We start from the raw sequence: 20,410 nt of genomic DNA, 5'->3' as shown, positions 1-20,410 counted from the left end.
TAGTTTATGACCACTATTAAATTTTCATTTTTATAGTGAACTATATAAGGGAACAAACTTTATGACCAACAAAGAAAAATACAAGAAGGATGAAGTCATTCTTTAAATGAATATGTACAAAAACTAATAAAATTTCATTTTTTTTCTATTTCCTCTTTTTGCTACATATCCTCCAAATACTTTTTTATGCCCCGCCATGAATATGGCCGGGGCATATAGTATTTGTCATGTCCGTCTTCCGTCCTTCTGTCCTTCCGTCTTTCCATCACACTTTGCGTTTAGCTCTGTTCAAAGCTAAGTTTCAAAGAAACTATTCAAGACATTTTCATCAAACTTCATATGCTGATAGATATTGATGAGAGCTGTGCAACTGCATGAACATTTTTGACCTTGTCCTTTCCTTTGACCTTTGACCTCACTTTTCTTAAATTAGTGTTTAGCTCGGTTTTAAACATACCATTCAAGATGGTATTATCAAGCTTCACATGTTGATACAAACTTGCACGGATGATGCATCTCGGGATGAACACTACTAGACTTGCCTCGGATGCTGGATTTGACCTACATGTTCATTCCCAAGTAACTTTAAGCCCTACCTGTACCAAACTTGCATGGATGATGCATCTAGGGATGGACACTACAAGACCTACATTTTCCAGATGAGTGACCAGGTTTAAGTTTTTGGAGCAGGTCCATTCCTAAGGAACTATAAGCCCTACTTGGACCAAACTTGCATGGATGATGCATCAAGGAGTAGACACTAACCAGACTTATTTCGGATGCTGGATCTGACCTACATTTTCCAGATGAATGACCAGGTTAAAGTTTTTGAAGCAGGTCCATTTCCAGAGAACTATAAGCCCTACCAAAACCAAACTTGCACGGATGATGCATCTATGGATGAACTCTACCAGACTTGCTTCGGATGCTAGATCAGAACTACATTTTTAAGATGAGTGACCAGGTAACAGGTTTTGGAGCAGGTCCATTCCTAAGGAACTATAAGCCCTACTTGAACCAAACTTGCACGGATGATGCATCTAGGGATGGACACTACCAGACTCGCTTCGGAAGCTGGATCTGACCTACATTTTTATTCCCTAGTAAGTATAAGTCCTACCTGAACCAAACTTGCATGGATGATGCATCTAGGGATGGACACTGCCAGACTTACTTGGGGTGCTGGATCTGACCTATATTTTCATTCCCAAGTAACTATAAGCCCTACCTGAACCAAACTTGCATGGATGATGCATCTAGGGATGGACACTACCAGACTTGCTTCGGATGCTGGATCTGACCTATATTTTCATTCCCAAGTAACTATAAGCCCTACCTGAACCAAACTTGCATGGATGATGCATCTTGGAATGGACACTACCAGACTCGCTTCGGAAGCTGGATCTGACCTACATTTTTATTCCCTAGTAACTATAAGCCCTACCTGAACCAAACTTGCATGGATGATGCATCTACGGATGGACACTACCAGACCTGCTTGGGATGCTGGATCTGACCTATATTTTCATTCCCAAGTAACTATAAGCCCTACCTGAACCGAACTTGCATGGATGATGCATCTAGGGATGGACACTTCCATACTTGCTTCGGATGATGGATCTGGCCTATATTTTCCAAACAAACAATTCAGCTGCATCACTTATCAAGATATTTTGATGAAACTTTATACACTATACAAATTTTCATGTTGCTTTACTTATATATCTTCGGCGGGGCATTAATGTCCTATGGACATACTTCTAGTTTTTTATTAATCTAGTCTTTTTAAGCAAATAGTTGAATGTCGTACAATTTACTTTATGTTCAAACAAAAATAAACGTGTTTCAATTATTTAATTTTTTAAATACACGTGAAGTTAAAAAAATAAGCTTATTTTGTTTAAATATTTAATTCTTCCTTTTTCTCTTTATAAGTATGTGATGTATTCTAGAAATGCAGCGACGTCTCTGGCTAAGACATCTTGATGAACTATCTATTTTTGCATTTTCTTCCTTTTACTTCAATTAAAATTAAGCTGTATAAACCGCCATTTTAATTCCTTATCAAATTAAACATGCACTTATCAATTTATTTCAGAAAACATAGTTAAAACTTTTTGAAAATTTCAATACAGTCTGTGCGAACGTGATAATACAATCCTATTGAATAGCCCTACTAATGAAACATTTTTCTTTTTCCACTAGTATTAATATCAAAGTGACTCAATACAGAAGACATCAGGCATATGGTAAAATGTATTAAAATATTATATTATAAAACTATGGTACATGTAGTTGTTAGTACTTACATGAAGCATAAGAAAGTACTTGACATACATACAATGTACACAGGGAAAAGTGGCTCGCATGATTTTCATGCGATTTGTTTTTCGCATGAAATTCATGCGAAAATCATACAAGAATCGTGCGAAAAATCACACATGCGAATTTCATGCGAATGTCCTCATATAATATTTATGCGAAATTCATGCGATTTTCATGTGACCATATTTTGGCATGATATACATGCGAATTTAAATTTATTAGTTTTTCATGTATAAATCGTGCGAAATTCGCATAAATATTTTGCAATATTCGTAGATCATTAGAAAAGCAATGAACAAAGAAATTTATCTTTGCAATGTTTATTAGGTGTTTCTGCCACAGTGATGGATAAAAATTGACAGTCTCTGATGATTTTAATGTAATATTGTTTGCCAATGGATGTTTCTAGTTTATCCATTGAAATGAATAATGTCTGTGTTTAAAGGCAGTTTTTCAGTCTTTTTTTCAGTCTTGGCTCCTGACAAGCATTTCCTACAAAGAAATTTTATTATAGAATTATATCTTCCCATACTTATATTCCAATTGTTTAGGTCAGTTGGAACCAATTCCTAAATTAGGATGACAATTTAAGAAATAAAATAAATACAATGATATCACTTGACAGGTCCATGTTTTGACAATTTGTATATCTTAAAGTCTCACACAAGAAGATAATTTCACTAGTATGTGTTACTATAAAGCTTTGATTAATTAATTAACTAGACTCTCAGCAGACAATTCATGAAATAAAAAATAATTTAAAGAAATAAATGGTGAGACAAAACTTTAAAATCAGACAAAATATGCCTTATGCACCTTTTAAGAAAGAAAATTAGGAGACAGTAAACATACAGTGTACCTACCCTGAAATACATGTGGGTTTCAGATGTTGACAAACAGCCTACACACCATCCAGGACTTTGCATCATGTGCACGTAAAAAAAATAAAAAAGAGTTCCCTTTTAATTCAGTGGCACAATTCTGCTAAAGATATGATATTCCTAGTACAGGAGACCCAAATTAAAACTGTAGCCCTAAAAAAAAATTACGAATTTGAAAATTGAAAAAAGAAAAAGAAAATGTCTCTCTACATATATTGTTCCAAATTTGACTAAGTTCATTTTGATGGTACTGCATGCCTAATAAATTATGCTTTGAGCAAAACAAAAGACCCTGTGTTTAGTACTTTCATAACTCCATTATAGAGGCATGTGTCAGATATCATATGAAACAGTGTGTTATTGACCTAGTCCATAAATTGGGTGCTATTGTAAGCAAATGAAATAAAATATTTAATTTTAATTGTGATAGCCCGCGCAGCAAGCGTTGCGAAGCAACGCTCGTCACTGCGAGCTCTTACAGCAACTCCTGTGCAAAGAGAAAATTCGGAGTACTGCACATTAATTCGATAGAATTTTTTGAGCAGTAATTTGGACCCACAATGCATCACTTGATAAAGCTACAATCTCACGAGAATAGCAGCAAAAGTTCAACTAAAAGTAAACAAGCCCTGATTTAATGGATAAGTATTTAAGATAAATCGTAAACAAAATGTTCTTCATTTACTTTCATCACTGTTCAGGCTTCTTTTTGGAAATATGTAACTTACATATGACGTCATGTGACGTCAGAGTCTAGACGCACCAAATGTCATGTGCAGTTTGCCGAGCCCGGTCTAAATTGTATTACAAAATAAATATCTGTTCTCGCCATAACAGCTGAACCGTCAACATATTATTTGTATATATTTTCATTTGCAAATGCTTTCCTTTATATAACACTACTAAAGGCAAGCGTTTTTATAACTGTGTAAATACAGGTATGGGGTCAAGAGGTCATAGACGTGCGTTTGGATAAACGTTCGACATAATTTCTCTTTGACGTCATAAAGGGTCGACGCACGTTTAGTGGATTACATACATGCCATTGGGTTTGAAAAATTAAGGCATTTTACACGTTAAAAGTAAAAATCAGTCAAATATAAAGTATGAATAAGTAATTAATGTAAATATAAGTAATAAGGTATCATTTTTTGCGTTTTATTGAGATGTAAAACGGGTTGGCACACGATCAAATCTTCCATAAAGCCCTTCGGGCTTTATGGAATTTGATCACGTGACCAACCCGTTTTACATCTCAATAAAACTAAAAAAATGATACCTTATTTCTTAATTGATGACATAGGATTTAACAGACTTATAAAACTGAAAAGATGATTTATTTTAAAAATCTACATAGAATGATCAGAATTCCTGAATAGTGAAAACATTAAACAGCTGTTAGATGCAACAGTTATCTATTAATTTATTTTTTGGCATAGCCCTCAAAACATTCCCCAAGAAGATGGATCTTTAGTAGGACCTATGTCCATATGTATTTTGTGTGTACAAGTCTCCATACATTTGTCAAAATTATGCACACAGTATGAGTTAAAATAAAAATCACGTTTTAAAAATTGTTTACATCTGATGGAAAAATTAAATTTTCAGCAGAACAACTGTCAGAAAGATACGGAAGCGTATTAGGGCCGCAGCAGTATTTTTTTTTATTTGTTATAACAAATTATTATTTTGTTAAAACAAATTATTAATTTGTTATAACAAATTAGTAATTTGATAAAACAAATTAGTAATTTGAGAAAAAAAATGAGTAATTTGATAAAACAAATTACTATTTTTGACAGAATTTGAAATGTATACAATCTACGAAAACCAGATCAAATCAAAAATCTTAGTATATGTCGGATTTATGAAAATAATTTGCAACTGTTAAAGTTTTTGGCAAATAATAAGGTTTTAGTGGGACTATTGAGAGCTTTTCCAACAGGCTCTTTTTTATTATTATAAAAATTTCATGCATACAAAAGAATTGAATGACACATTAGGAATTTAATATTAAATTTCATCAAGAGATACCCATTCAAGAATATTGTGGATTTTATTTTTTCGTTCGTTTTCCGGGAAAGGTTGTTACGAAATGTATTTTTTTTCTTGATAATTTATCCGCAAAGTCATTTTGGTCAATGGTGCCTCTGTTGCTCACAGCTTTATAGGAAACCATGGAGGTTCACCACGGGAGCAGATCCAGGGTTTTGCATATATAGAATTGGGTTTGGTTTAAAGATTTTATTCTTTACACATGAATTGGGTTGAACAGTAGACATAAATACCTGTCGAAAAGCAGTATTCAAAGTAGATCATGTCACATGTAAAGAAAGAATCCAGAGAGAGAGAGGGGGGTTAAAATGAACAAAATCAAAAGACAAACTAGAGGTACTGTGAGCAATGAGCTCACTAAATGATACCCCCCTGTGCCTCCCATATGCTTATAATGACAAAGTCCATGTTTTGCTGTGGCCGGAAAACCCAAAATATGTGTCGGATCAAAAAGTAAAATAGGAGGTGCACAATGGCAATATGTTATGTAATAAAGATTCTGTGAAAGTTTCATTAAATTTCACTTCGTGGTATAAGAGGAGTTGCGGATATGAGATGGGTACTCCAAAGCGTAACAGACGGACGAACGGACATACCGATTACATTATACCCTCCCACTTTTCAAGCGGGGGGGGGGGGGGGATAATAAAACAATATATATTGTAACATTCTGTTGCATGGCTCAAATAAGATAATATTTTTCCTAGCATACGAATTGGGTGATATGACTGTCCAGAGTCGGAAGGGGGGTTGGGGGTGGAGTCGAGGGGGGGGCACGTATGGACAAACTTTCATAAAAGCTTCTAAGAAAAAGCTATAAGAAATAGAATCTAGGACATTGATGCAATTCATCATGACATTGATGTTTGAAGTTGTTTCACAAATTCAATATTTCAATGATTTCTAATCTGATATAGATTCCATAGTTCTGTGTACATGTCAAATATCCAAAAATAGTAATTTGTTATAACAAATTAGTAATTTGTTATAACAAATTAATAATTTGTTTAAACAAATTATCAATTTGTTTAAACAAATTATTAATTTGTTATAACAGATTATTAATTTGTTATAACAAATGATCAATTTGTTTAAACAAATAAGTAATTTGTTATAACAAATTATCAATTTGTTATAACAAATTATCAATTTGTTTAAACAAATTATTAATTTGTTATAACAGATTATTAATTTGTTATAACAAATGATCAATTTGTTTAAACAAATAAGTAATTTGTTATAACAAATTATCAATTTGTTATAACAAATTATCAATTTGTTATTACAAATTATTAATTTGTTTAAACAAATTAGTAATTTGTTATAACAAATAAGTAATTTGTTTAAACAAATTATCAATTTGTTATAACAAATTATCAATTTGTTTAAACAAATTAATAATTTGTTATAACAAATTATCAATTTGTTTAAACAAATTAATCATTTGTTTAAACAAATTTAAAAAAAATACTGCTGCGGCCCTAATACGCTACCGTAGAAAGAGCTAGAAAGGCTTACACAATCACTTTTTGAATTACTTACACAAGACTCTGTAAAGCCTTTAAATCAGTGTCGCTCAATTCACCATGCCGCGTTACGTACTTGAAAACAAGATCCGAATTTACTCTGAAAATTTTCGTTGGAACTTGAATATCAATAAATACGTGCATTACAAACATAAAATATGGCAAACGATTTAAAAAACATTCATTTTTACCTTTGTATCAAGGATTAGAGCGCAATCAGCCAAAAGGAAAGTCTGGAACTAGCCACATGAGTTTTTTTCGCTGACTTGTTTTTTTTTTCCTGTAGCAGGAAGTGCAAGTAGAACCTGGCTTATTCGGCTTGTCGGTTTCGTATTCGTCACAGAATCGGAAAATACCTTATAACTTTAATTTTCGTCATTCAATTTTTTTTTATCTTTAAAATCTTTTTCCGCGTTAAAGTCGAACTTTGATGACAACGGTTGTAAAATGTAAGTTACGGAACCAAAGGTAGTTTTACTATGGAATGCCGTACGTCACATATTACGTCATCATGCGGCTGAGAAAGCAGACAAGAAAGAGCAGAACGACTGCATATATTTTCTGTAAGTGTAAGTTTATATTTTCATCTTCTACTTTTTATACCAGATAGATGTAATAACTTTCTTGGGAATATTTGTTGACAACTTAAATAATAGATCCAGGTAGATACTGCTGGTGTGTTGAAGGATGGACCTGGCACAGGCTGACAGGCTCTCTGCATTCTTATATTATCACGATACTATTGTAAAGGCTTAGTGAACTAGGAATTTAGGCCTAATGTTTTTTTTTAAATACTGTTGCACCTGAGTGTCTGAAATATAAATGCAGCAAGCCATATTACACAACACTGCAGAATTATACATACATGTACAAAATTTCAAAATAGATGGTTTTTCCATATTTAAAAGCAAGAGTTATACCCCATGGCCGCCATGTTGTAGGGCAACATTCCCAGATCCCTTCATTATTCAAGGGTGAACCAAGTTCAATTTGTTATACTGGTTACTGAGGTAAGGTTAAGTTAGTTAACACGATTTTTTCTTTTGAAAATACGTTTGTTAAAGCCTCTGTTAATTCATAATCTTGAGATAGTAAATATTTTCCTCCATATATTTCTGGCATGTATGTTTAAAATTGGTTGCTCAAAGAGGAAAATTCACTGCTTTGCCCTACAAGATGGCAGCTAAGGGGAATAACTCCTAGGCAAAATATGTCAAAGAAGTAGGTAAAAGGATATGCCTGGTAAAGTTCTCATGAAAAGAGCTGCCTTTTTTTAATATAAATATCAGCTGTTATAGCCATTAGGTTTTAACTTGTGTGCGTACATGTACATTCAAAAATATATGCTGATATAAAAAAGCTAAGTTATCATGGTAGTACATTATATAATAGGCCTATCAAGAAGGCAAGACAGGAGTCTCAGGGGCGGATCCAGGAATTGAAGTTAAGGGGGGTTGCAAGAGTTTAGGCAGGGGGTCTGGTTGCCACCTTGAGGCCCCCAGTGGGTCCAGGGCAAAGCCTTGGTGGGGGTCCTGGGGGCGAAGCCCCTGGAAGTTCATGGATTCTAGAGCTAGGTTTTGTAGGGTAAAATTGAGGTCTACCGAGTACCGAGTAGACTATTTTAAACGTTTTCTGGTCAAAACTATGTTTTATGCTAACTTTGACAATTTTAGAGGGCACGCACTGGGTATCGATGCCCCAACTTAAATCCGCCACTGAGTCAAAGCCTAGTTACTTTCCAATAATGAGTTGTCACGTACAATATACTCACTACTGTAGGTCTATATTCTTTATTCATAGTTGCCAACTCACCCGATTTCGTCGGGTCACACCCGATTTTTCAACCCGTAACCCGATTATTTTTTTATGACCCGGCGGGTCATGCTTATCACCCGATTTTTGCCGAACAACCCGAAAATCTCCCGATTTTCCGGATTTGGTTCGTAAATTAGGTTGCACTTTTAACTTCCAGTTACAACCCAAGCTTAGATCTACGTCAACAATGCCGATGGATAAATTATCAGTGCAGGTGTAAACAATTAACTGGGTGTTGTTTTGACAAATCAATGTTTGAAGTCAATTAAAATGGCTTCCGATAGAACTAGATCGTTATCAGGGCCAACAGGAACAAATTGATCCAAACACATGTCTCTGATTGAACCAAGAAAAAGAGAAACGATATTTATGTACATATCAAGGAATCTTGGGAAAAAAACTTTCATTCTAGATAAAATAAAGTGATCGAAGACAGTGTAGGCCTAACTTCACATTTAAAACATATTGCAGTAGTTAATTAATTAAGAGAGAGGAAAAATAGCTTCAAAACTGAAATTGGTATACTTTCAAATTTAGCAGAAACTGAAAAGGCTTTTAAAAAAATGCACACTTACTTCAGATCAATATTGAAATATGAAACCTTCAATTTTCATTTTTATAAATTATTGTGGTTACGAAATAATAATGGCCAAGCTAAAAGCAGTTGCCAACTTATGATTTTTAGACGGTGACCGCCCAGTATTCCGACGGTCCGATAGTCCGACAGCCCAGTAGTCCGACGGTCCGATAGTCCGACAGCCCAGTAGTCCGACGTCTTGATAATTTGTAGTCATATATAACCAATTCCTTCAGCAGAAAAAGGGAAGGATTACACTAGGGCTGAAACGATACGCCCCCTCCACGATACGATACGTATTGCAATACTTGTGTCACAATTCAATTTTTTCAATACGATACAATTTAAGAATGAAACTATTCATAAGGTTAAAGAAAACGTATTCAGATTTCAAAAACAAAGAGTAAAAGGTGGTGATACAATAGAAATATACTACCAGGGGTATGCAATTTAAAAATTCAAGTACTAGCCCACGGGCTAGTGGCAGCAATAAAGTTACTAGCCCCAAGTAAAAAGTTACTAGCCCAAATATAGGGACAAAAATTAAAATAAAACAAATGTTGAAAAAAAAATTAATCATTGAAAAAGTCAGGGTACTAAGGTCAATCTTTTGAAAATTAAAATTTTATTCTCACCATTAAAATTAAATCATGTAAAATTAATGATTATGACAGAAAATAAAAATGAATTTTAAAAAAATATATGAAGATCTTTCCTTTCCTGATTATTTTGCACAAGCTCATTTAGAATGAAAATAAATTCATTTTGTTTTCATATTAAATCCTTAAATACACTAAAAATATATTTCATGTGAATCACACTGATCTTTCAGTTGATTGAGTGATCGTAAGTAATTTAATGAGATATCTGCATGTATTTACAATAAACGGAGGAAATTCAGATTAGGAAAAAAACGATCGTTTTTGGAAGTAAATAAGTCAGGAAGTACTGCAAAATGGAGAAAATTATGGAGATTTATTGACAGTAGGAGCATGCTGCCTGGAAAATATTCACTGGTTGGGAATTTGATAGCAAAAAATGAGTAAAATACCGGTTGTACTTTATGTATTACATGCGTAGTTATAATTTTTACTAGCCCGAATTTACTAATTTGTTAATTGCACATCTCTAATACTTGTGGTTCTGTTGATTAAGAACACTTTATTCGTATAAATAATAGCAGAGGCAGCCTACTCTGAAACTTGACCGTCCCAATTTTCTCCCTCCGGACCCTCGTGTGTGTCAAACTGTTAAAATAAGGTCGAACCCGATCTATTTCAAAGAGTTAACCAAACCCGATTATAAAAAACGTATCGAACCGAAAATCGAGATGGTGAATCGAACATTGAACCGAGCACTTATATCGAACAATATCGATATTTCGGTGAATCGTTTCAGCCCTAGATTACACCTTGTCTGTGCTTGGTTGGTATAGAAAGTTAGTATGGAAATTTAAGTAAGCCCCCGTAATCAAAGTACATGTATCGGGGATACATAGCTTTTTAATACATTTTTGCTATACTCTGTTGAACAGCTTTCTATATATTAAGTACTAATAAAAATGTTTATTACATTGGTCTAACAATTTCACTGTTGACTGGCCTGCTGGTCCAACATAAGAATTGTTAGACAGCAACGTTGCTACAAATTTGACCCTACACCAATACAGGAGGCCCATGGGCCACATCGCTCACCTGAAAAGCTTTGACCATTCTGTTCTTCACCAGATTTCCCCCTTGTAATACATAATGCAGCCCCTCCCTACCCAACTGATCATAATTTAGACATTTTGAAATCTACACTACTCCAGGATCCTTCCATGTGGACATAAGTTCAGCTTTTCTGGCCCAGTGGTTCTTGAGAAGAAGATTTTTTAATGACCCCAACCTATTTTTGTCTTTTCGTGATTATCTCCCCTTATGAGGGGACTTGGTCCTTTATTTTAAGAATTAAATTTCCCTTGCTTTGTACCAAGTTTGGTCAAAATTGGCCCAGTAGTTCTTGAGAAGAAGTCGAAAATGTGAAAAGTTTACAGACGGACGGACGACGGACAAAATGTGATCAGAAAAGCTCACTTAAGCCTTCGGCTCAGGTGAGCTAACAATGGATTGACTCATATTTAAAGACAAATGATACCAAAAAAAATATTCCTGGATTGGTATATATTTTTTGGGCCTAGTTTTATCGCAATCGATGCATATTATAGATTTCTAGAATATAAAGAAATTGTAAACTTCTGTGTTTTCAAAGATCTGCTCTTCTAAACCATCCTTATTAATCTATACAAATATTTTTTCACTTTAAATTCCATTTTTGTGCAAATTTGAATATAAAATGAAAAACTACGCAGCGAAAGTTATTCATATTACTCATTTAGGGGGGGGGCGACTATGCTTTTATAGTGTGAAAACTACAAAGGCGAAACTCTTTATTTTTATACCATGAATAATTTACATTAACTTTAAGCACATGCATGCACAGTTTGGGGAAAATCTAACGTCATGTTATTATTTAGGGACCGTCTCAAATACAGGTACATTATACCATAGGATTATATAGGAAAATGCCAATTTTAGCACTTTAAAGCAAATTTTACAAATACTACAATATACTTTTTGTTCAAACTAAAATATTTTATGAGTATCAGTGTATTGTACATTATATGTAAGAAATAAAACATTCTACCGTCTTAAGCTTGTTACCAGAGGGGGCATCTAAAAATGCCAAAAATTAACGAATGTTCCTGTTTTTACAGAGTACTTCAAAATATGACAGGCACAAAGGATTTATAGGAAAACATGTTTAAGTTAATGGAGATATTCTCAAATTTCTTTTAAATTTCAAAAGCGTGTCTTTATTACTTTTTCTTAAATAACATTTTATTTGTTTAAAAGCTTTAGTTTACATTAACGTCAAAAAGACACTGTAACGACGTCAATTGACTTATCAATTGCAAAATCGTTAAAAAATCAGTTTTAAAGAATTCTTATTTCATTCATAAACTTTTATTTCTTTCAAAAATTTAATTTAATTTTATTAATTTAGCGAAAAAAATGCTCAAAAACAGTAAATACGCTTCATTTTACTATGGTGTGCGTAATGTTGCGCAATGAAAACTACAATCGGTCCCCTTAAACATGGCCCAAGTTGTTATTTTCAAATTCTTTGACAAAAGTTTATTTGTATCATGCGTAAGCCTATTTAGGAACTATCAAAAATTATATTTGAATTCGATATAATTTGTTATAACGAATTTATTTCTTTATTATAACAATTCCTTAGAATTTGTTTTAACATTTTTAATCTCTTATAACAAATTTGTTATGACGAATTCATAAAGTTTTTATAACGAATTTAATTTGATTAAACGAATTACAGAATTTGTTATTACAAATTAAACTAGAAAACTGACCAGTCAGCGAGGGCCCCGCCATGGGGTGGGATTATAAGGATGCAGCTTATGGAATGATTAAAAAATATATGAAGAAATAAGCAACAGCAAATGTATTCTTAAAATTTTCAACATAATTCCTGAATATCCAAAAACTTGTAAATAATATCCTTGTATATTTACATTAGGCACTGGCAGTAAAGAACAACCTAACATTGAATGTATATATAAACAATAATGAAGTTTGTGTTTGTGTTATATAAAATGCCAGTCTTCAATGAATGCAAATACATGTATCATGAAGGCTTGACCTTAACTTCAAAACAAACAGCAGTTGCAGACAAAGTTTTTCATTAGTCTTAAAATGACAGATAAAGATAGGCCTACTAAATTTTCGTCAGCAGGCTAGATAATTAATCCTGAGGGATTAATTGTACCTCTCTCATCATTTTCTTCGAAAGTTACAATAAGAACTTTTTCAGTATTAATATTAGAATGGCTTAATCCAACTATCTTAAAAATTATTATTATTCTTGAATTTACATAAAGGGAAAAAAGTAAAAATAAAAGATATGTCTTCTTTGATCTATTTCTTGTTTTTAGAATTCAATGAAATCATAACTCATTGTGTAGGTATTTTAACCAAAATAAAGTATAAACATTTATATATCTAAATCCACATTTCAGAGTGTTCATAGCATTCCAAATTGACTGAACTTCAAAACAAACTTCATTTGCAGACAAAGGTGGTAATTAATCTCAATGTGACAGATAAAGATAATGCTTTGGATTTTCTTCAGGAGGAAAGCTAATTAATCCCAAGGGACTCATAGCAGCATACAGTTTACAATGGAAACATCTTCAGCAGTTATCTCTCTTTGCTAAAGCATTCTTATATAAAGTTAAGGAATATACCCCACCACCCCAGCTCCAAACCAAGGGTCATAGAGAAACAAACTTAGCATCAAAATATGTCTTTCTGCCTATTGAACTACCATACCAAATTTGATCTTAATTGGGCAACCATAAAAAAAGTTATTAGGAAAAAACAGGAAATTTGTGGACAGAAGAAAGACAGACGGACAGACAGAGTGATTACTATAGGGCACCCGTTTTTTTAAAAAAAAAAATATGTAATTTGTTATAACGGATTAAATTCGTTTAGACAGATTCAATAATCGGGCCTATAGGAAAATATATATGAATTCGAAATAACGATTTCTTGAATTCGTTTATACAAATTTAATTTGTTATAACAAATTTCAGAAAAAAATCTTCTGAATGAATTCAATTTTTAATAAACATTTTAGAATTCGTTGAAACGAGTTAAATTCGTATGAAGAATATTTTGAATTCTTTATAATGAATTCAAGAAGAATATAGTGATAACGAACAGTATTCAATCTCAACGTCCATAAAACAATATACAACATAAGAGCAGTGCAAACACGGACCTCTGAAACATCAGAGGTGGGATCAGGTGCCATGGAAGAGTGATTCAACAAATTTGTTATAACAGATTAAACTCATTATGACGAATTCAAAGAAATTGTTATAACGAATTAAATCTGTTAAAACAAATTCGACAATTTGTTCTATCGAATTAAAAAAAATGTTTTTGATAAGTCCTAAATGGGTTTCCGTTGTATCACCCGTCCTTAAACTGTAGATTTTAGAGTGTTCAACATGGAAATATATTATCTGAAAAATAGTTAGTCAGAGCGGGAGTGCCACTGAGATCAATTTTATGTCCACTTCTTTTCTTATTTTACATCAATGATCTCCCATTATTCATAGAGAAATCAAGCATTGATTTATTTGCGGATGACCCCAATCTTCACTTTTCTGACAATAATGTTTCTTCCATTCAAAATATGTTATCGTCGGACATAAGTAATATAGAAAGATGGTGTTCTCGGAATCAGATGATTTTGAATACCAGAAGAACAAAATGGATGTTGATAGACGCACATCAAAGACGATCAAAAGTGACGAACCAAAATTTAAATTTACAAATTTCATTGAGAGTGTTACACATGAAAAATTACTTGGAATTCATATTGAATATTCACTTAATTTTTATACTCATGTCGATGCTGGTTGTAAATTTGTATTTGGAAAGATATCTGTATTACGAAGAATAAAGAAGTATCTTCCATTAAAGTATACCTTTACTCAGATGACTAAAAATTCCACTGATAAGAACGAAAAACCGCCTATTGCACATTGTATACCTATGATTCTTGTGCCTAATTTCAATTTCAAATAATTAGGTCAGTGGACGCGTTTTCAAGCTAGTGGCCCCTGAGTATTTCTCGAGAAATACCTCAATTTTTCACACTATGACCATTATTTTCTTCTTGCACACACAAAATATTACAAGCTAAGAAACTCTTTAAATAATGAAATATTATAGCAATGTAACAGAGTTGCTCCTTATTAAGAAATGAGTAGAGTTTTGGGCCATAAATGTGATAATTATTAACAGTCCGAATTTCCTCTGTCATATTTATATTTTTCTTTGTTTGCTACGTATACGTACGTCCCTGTTTGTAATTCAAAAAATATTCCAGTATTAGTGATTCATAAAGTTATACATGTATATGGCTTGTCTGGGATAATAATACCATATTTAAAGATATACATGTTGTGTGTTACCGGTATTCACGTTCAAATAAAAAAAAATCACCGATTTGAAATTTAATACTGAGTACGCTAAGGTTTCTATAGACAAATTGCCTCTTTTATATCTTTAAATTGATTTAAACAAAAGTCCTATATTTATAATATTTTTAATTTGGCGAAAAATCTTTTTCATTCGATTTCTAAAACATTCAATTATGGCACGCCACATTCACAAAAATGAGCAATATATAGTTTCACAGTCGATAAACTAGGTTTTACGGTTGTGATCTATAGTTTACGGACTGTAAACTATAGTTAACAACGTTAATCTATATTTTAAATTTGTAAACCATAGTTAACGCGATAATATGTTTCACAACCGTAAACTAAACTCAACACCGAAAACAATCATTTGCGATAGTTTACAAACTGTTAACTATAGTTAACGATCTGATAAATATAGTTTCACGATTTGTGAAACTAAGATTAACAACTCTTAACTAAAGTTTACGATTGTAAACGAGAATCTATTTTTATCAACAAAATCCATTGGTAACGTTTTATTACAGACAGATAAACTTAGATTAGCGTTCGTAAACTATAGTTAACAACCGTTAAATATAGTTTTACAGATGAAAACTATACTTAACGAATCGTTAACTGTAGTTTACAGTTTTTAAACTTTAGTTTACAGACGAAAAATCTAGTTTATCAATTGTGAAACTTTGTTTAGCTAATTTTTGTGAAGTTGGCGTGCCATATTCAACTATATTACGGAATTTAGAAAAAAAATCAAATTATCCGTTTCCGTCGAGTGCATAATTTCTTACATTTTTCTTTTAAGCCCCCCCCCCCCCCCCCTGGCGGTTTTTTGTTTTTACCTTGAAATAATGTCAGAAAGGAGTAATTATAACACTATTAAAAATATTGGTGATGGTAAAAATGTCGGACTACCGGGCCGTCGGACTATCGGACCGTCGGACTACTGCGCTGTCGGACTATCGGGCCGTCGGACTACTGGGCTGTCGGACTATAGGACCGTCGGAATACTAGGCTTGAGGCTGGGTACGTAGGAAGGTAATAATATTAAAGGCATTTTAAAAAATAAAATGTTTTCAGATTTTTGATTTCAGATTTCAGATAACAAATAATAGAGCTTTTTATAGACTGTCCCCCACTAAATATGAGTAAGCTCCACTCTTCATCTCTTGTCAAAATCACAGCTGTTTGGTAAACAACAATTGAACAAAGCCAAAAATAAAATAGTTTTAATGTCCTAAAATATTGAGAAAAAAATTAGTACAAATGGCTAGAAAAAATTTTGTCAGGTGCGTTTTCTATGGGACGGTAGGCAACTGCCAACAAACAAATATTTATTTAAGGCCTATATTTTAAAATATTTAGTAAATATTGTACATGTGTATTCTATACTTACAGGTATATGCTAGTAATAAGCAGATGGTACTCCATTATACTGCACTGATAGCTTCTCAAAGATTATAAAATTAATATGATACATGCAAACAGGTAAGAAAATTCTAAAATAGAGGGAAATATTTGTTGCAGAATTGTACCGGGTCAACAGGTGCGTGAAAGTCAGTCAAAATATTGGGTCTTAATCAGCTCAGTGGGTTAGTGTGCTGGCAATGTACGCCAGAGGCCCTGGGTTTGAGTCTTGGTTGAGACTTCGATCACTTTTCACCACCTGTTACAGTTGTATATATTGATATATGAAAATAATACATGTATTATATTATCACATTGTACTATAGCAAATTAGCAATTGTGTTAATTATTGAATGCATAGCAAAACCATTAGCATTCAGACTAAATTAAGTTAAATTATAGTTAACTTTGTTAATTCATAGAATACTTGTGACTTGTGTAATAAAATATGTTACAGAGATAATGAACAAAATGTTATTGAACTGACATTTTTGAGTTTTGTTGTAGGCACAGTTAAAATGACTCAATCATCACAAAAATCAAACTTCATGCAAGTACCAGAGTAACCCTAAATCATCCTGATTTGTCAGAAGACTACATGTAAGTAATTTGTATGAATATTTTAATTAATTTTGACACTTCAATCTTAACAATTATATCAAAGCTGCACATATTTAATTTTTGCCATCTAAACCAGAGTTCAATATTACAGAGAACAGTCTAGAGGTGGAAACTGATAGATCATTTGAAGAGGATCCTGTTAAAGCAGTCATAAATATGTTTCACAAAACAATGAACACCTTGTTACAGCATATCTTGAACAGCCTAGAAAAGGTATTTGTTACTTTCACTCAAAATTGTTTGAAAACTCTAACAATACACAACTTGTAAGCTAAACTCTTAAGTTCAATATTACAGAGAACAGTCTGGAGGTGGAAACGGGTGGATCACTTTTAGAAGAAACTGTTAAAGCACAGAGACATGTACCAAGGAACAACAAGACATGATTGTTGCAGCATATCTTGAACAACCTGGCATAAGGTATTTGTCACTATACTCAGGTCTAAAGAGTACAAATGTATTCACATATTTTTAGGTCACCTGAGTAAACTCAAGTTCAGGGTTTTGGTGTTAGGGCGGGGCTCTAATAAAAGATTATAAAGTAAAAAATGCATGAATTCCTCGAAAACCTTTTCCTTTGCTCCTGGTTATTATGTAGTGTTCTAATAAAGTACATATTAATGATGATGAAAGGTTCCTTTTCCAAAATGGTTAGTTTCAGATCCCCTGGGTCAGGGTACTTGGGATTGGGGTGGAATCACATAGTCTATAAATGAATTAATGCTTTGAAATTTTCTTTTTGGTAATAATCAACCATTTATGTTGAAATAAATTTTATGATAAAATTTCCAGAATTTTGAAATATGTGCCACCAGGGGCAGTGGTTCCTGTGGGGTAGTCTGTGCACAACTGGTTAAAAAGTGGAAATACATTTTCGCTTTGTTACTATGATCTAACTATGGGTATTAAGTAACTAAAGTAAGCAAGCTAAGTGTATTAGTTATGATAAGCAATAGTGCCTCTTTCAAAATTTTGAATTTAATAGCCTTTGATTTAAAACATGAACCAATTCAATTGTTGGACAGTTGTTACATGATACTCAGGTGACCTATAAGGCCCATGGGCCTCTTGTTTTAAATTACAATTCTATAATGGAAACATTTAGATAGACAAAAATTGTTTGTGACTGAAAGGTCTAAAGTACCATATCCCAACTCTAACATAGGGTAATTTGAACTGTAGATATCATAATATGCTTTTAAAATATAAAATGATAACTTTCATGAAGATATATTCTAAATATAAAGGCTGCTTTACTATCACCAGAGGCAGTGAAATAACTCTGCATGCTGTTCATGTAAGCAGTGTCAAAGTCACAGGGATTGAATTTTAAATTCTTGGCCATAACATAATAACTAATAATTGTAAAAGTAAGATCTAGATCTCAATATACTGTCCTAATGGTTGATTATAATTATCATAAGATACCTTGTATTAAATTTCCAAAACAGAGGTCATAAGGCAAGGTCAAGTTTGCAGAATTTATAGAAATTTCAATAAAAGATACAACTTTTTATATGATAGTATGAAGAGAACATTATCTTACTTGGCATATAGCTGATCATGGACAAGAAATATCAATCCTACTTAAGGGCATTTAGAGCATATATTTAAATCAGAAAATTTATTGTGCATTTTCCATTTTGATATAACCTTATAGAATGTTAACCATGTGTATTTTCAGTGTTTACTAACAACACCACCTCAACAGAACTTCAAGATAAAGAAATTTTATGTGATGAGAACCTCAATAAAGAAGATAGAAAAAGATCAATGGTTTTAGTTTTCAATGTAGAAGCTGATGTCACAAATGTCTTTTCTTAGTCAGGGAGTCCAGAAACAAGTTTTGATTCTTTAAAATTGAAAGTGACTTTTTGTATAATCATTCATTTCTTGTATCTGGATTAATTGACTAAGTAAGAAAAAAAGAATATATTATTAAATCCATGGAATTATCCAAGAAAAAAAATCTTTTCAATGAAGGAACTGCTAAGAAGCAAAAATTGTGTTTCCAAGGATTCGAAGGATAGAATTAATAGATTGAATTTTGGGGCACTCAAAAATAAAAGTTTGATTTCAATTTCTAGGGTACAAAAATATGCTTGTCATCGCATGATATTCATATGAAACCTGGATTCTTTTTTCGCATGAATTTCATGCGATTTTCTTTTCGGACGATATTCGTGCGAATTTCATGTAAAAATCACATGATATTTTTATGCGAATATCATGCGACTTGTTTTTCGTCTCCTTTTCATGCGAAGAATTCGCATGATATTCGTGCGAATTTCATATGAAAATCATGCGAGCCACTTTTCCCTGTGTACATGTACATGTATTTCAAACAAACTGTCATGCCTCTTTAATTCAACACCGTAAAAAAAATCCATTGATTTCCAATTTAATTAGCATGAAATAAAATTATTTAATACATAATTGTTTATGTAGTTTGGTTGGTTACCCTTGTTCCTCAAAATTATATAAACTTTTAAGGTCAACTGAGTCACTCAGGTGACCTATTGCTATCCGTTTTCGTCCGTCTTCGTGCTTTAACAAAGAAAAATTTACAAAATTCCTAGCCAGGTGAATTTTATAAGGAAAAGGAAAATGGTAAAAAATCAGCCTGTGCGATTTTTCTGATTGTTCACTATTTTGCGTTTCCTCGTAAAATTTATTTTTTACAATGTTGATATTTATAATAATTAGTGAAGAAGCACAAAGATTTTTTTCCTCTCTTATTCGGATCTAGAGGTCACTTCCACATTCCATGTTCTTGCATTTGAGTTTTTTACAAGTAGCCGGAACTTTATTTCTGTTAGGTCTATAGCTGACTCGTAGCACTTAAGGTATTTATACACTTTTATTTTCTTATTAACTTAATCAATTATATTTAAAAATCAGATATTTTCTGACACATTGACTTCCAACCAATGTGTAATACTTTACAGTAGTAGAGGTGTACCTTCTGAATATCAGACTGAGGTACAGGAGAGTGATGTCGCAGATTGCTGACAGGCAACTTTGTAAAATTGTGTCTAACGAAATCTTTAAACAAGCTTTTAGAAAGGATAAGTAAAGCAGGATTGTGATTGTGTTTGAAGAGCTAAAAATGTATGCTACCTTTCCATGTGAAGGGCATTTAAACATG

The 20,410-nt window shown here is 32.7% G+C and overlaps 1 long non-coding RNA gene across 2 annotated transcripts; it reads left to right on the top strand.

Annotated features, from left to right (window-relative positions):
• Window positions 1–17,194: 17,194 nt before the first annotated feature.
• On the top strand, window positions 17,195–19,184 carry LOC134262687 (uncharacterized). 2 transcript variants are annotated; one of them, XR_009991067.1, is made up of 4 exons: window positions 17,195–17,241; window positions 17,354–17,475; window positions 17,560–17,682; window positions 18,947–19,184. It is a non-coding gene; the product is annotated as an uncharacterized LOC134262687 (long non-coding RNA). The 2 variants fall into 2 exon arrangements; XR_009991066.1 differs by lacking the exon at window positions 17,195–17,241 and having other exon boundaries at window positions 17,315–17,475.
• Window positions 19,185–20,410: the final 1,226 nt, after the last annotated feature.

This window comes from Saccostrea cucullata, unplaced genomic scaffold, assembly GCF_032062105.1.
Source record: "Saccostrea cucullata isolate Sc308-1 unplaced genomic scaffold, CSIRO_AGI_Scuc_v1 ctg11866, whole genome shotgun sequence".
Taxonomy (NCBI): Eukaryota; Metazoa; Mollusca; class Bivalvia; order Ostreida; family Ostreidae; genus Saccostrea; species Saccostrea cuccullata.
The sequence above is the reverse complement of the archived record's forward strand: the minus strand, read 5'-3'. Positions and strand labels throughout refer to the sequence as shown.